The 1,526-nt window shown below is 47.8% G+C and overlaps 1 pseudogene; it reads right to left on the bottom strand.

The window, feature by feature from the left end:
- Positions 1 to 361: 361 nt before the first annotated feature.
- LOC102852095 lies at positions 362 to 1,315 on the bottom strand (annotated as a pseudogene).
- Between the last annotated feature and the right edge of the window lie 211 nt (positions 1,316 to 1,526).

The following is a 1,526-nucleotide window of genomic DNA, read 5'->3' as shown; positions in this document are numbered from 1 at the left end:
CATGGCAATGTGCCTTTTAATTTCCTGGCTGCTGGTTCCAAGCCTGTTGTTTTTGTTGTATGTGTGCCATAGTATCTTGCATTTCTTCACTAACATTTTTCTTGCATCTGATATTAGTGATATTGTCTTATAATTTCCACATTCTGTGTGATCACCTTTTTTTTATTGATATTAGAATAAATATGGGCTTCTTTCAGTCTATTAGCCATGTAGATGCCCTCCAGGTTTCTTGACACGAACCCTTGATCACCAAGGCTGCATCTATTTACTAAAGTATGTCAATTGATATTTTTTTTAAGAGAATGAAGCCTTTATTTCCTTGTTTCACACAAAGCTGGCAGAGTTGGTGGGTTTTTGGTTTTTAGTCAAAGAGACCAAATCCCATATCCTCGTCTGACTCTTGCGACTCTTCCTTTGTTTCCACCTTGGCTGGGGCCGCAGCAGCAGGAGCAGCTGCGGTAGTGGCGGTGGCCGCAGGGGCAGCAGTCACAAATGCAGATGGATCAGCCAGGAATGCCTTGACCTTTTCAGCCAATGGGAAGGTGTAGTCAGTCTCCACAGACAAAGCCAGGACCCGCTTATACCCATTGATGATGGAATGTGGTATTGAGTCCACAGTTGGGTAACCAATCTGCAGACAGACGCTGGCAACATTGCGGACACCCTCCAGGAAGCGGGTATGCAGGGTCTCCTCTGTGATGCCAAGCACTTCAGGATTGTAGATGCTGCCGTTGTCAAACACCTGCTGGATGATCAGCCCGAAGGAGAAGGGAGAGATGTTCAGCATGTTCAACAGGGTGGCCTCGCTGGCTCCCACCTTGTCTCCAGTCTTAATCAGCTGCACTTCACTCAGAATTTCAATGGTGCCTCTGGAGATCTTAGTGGTGATGCCCAAAGTCTGGAAGAAGGAGGTCTTCTCGGGGCCCAGACCAGTGTTCTGGGCTGGCACGGTAACCTCACAAGGAGCAATGGCACCAGCATGGGCAGCAGCCGGCACCTTGTTGGCCAGTAGCATGTCCCTGATCTCTGTGAGATCCTCTTTGGTGAACACAAACCCCACGTTCCCCTGGATATGAGGCAGCAGCTTCTCCAAGGCTGGGCTGATGTCCAGGTGGCCTCAGATGGCCTTGCGCATCATGGTGTTCTTGCCCATCAGAACCACAGCCTTCCCGCGGAGGGACATGCGGATCTGCTGCATCTGCTTGGAGCCGACATTGTCTGCATCCACGATGAAGCATTTTGGATAATCATCCAGAAGTTGAATGATCTTAAGGAAGTAGTTGGACTCCCAGGTCGCCCTGTCTTCCCTGGGCATAACTGCGGTGCGTAAGGGATTGCCACGCAGGGTTTAAAGACGATGTCACTCTCACGAGGACGCCTGGAGAGACGTCAATTGATATTTTATCAATTCCTGAAGACTTATTTTTTTCCTATTCATTCAGAAAAGCTTGAAATTTCTCCTTTATCACCATTGCTTCTTGATTATATGTTATTTCATTAAATTCTCCTGTGTCAATCAAGGTGTC

The sequence above is a fragment of the Elephantulus edwardii genome, unplaced genomic scaffold (assembly GCF_000299155.1).
Source record: "Elephantulus edwardii isolate Elephantulus edwardi_28Jun2011 unplaced genomic scaffold, EleEdw1.0 scaffold00406, whole genome shotgun sequence".
Taxonomy (NCBI): domain Eukaryota; kingdom Metazoa; phylum Chordata; class Mammalia; order Macroscelidea; family Macroscelididae; genus Elephantulus; species Elephantulus edwardii.
This window is presented reverse-complemented; position numbering and strand designations above follow the sequence as displayed.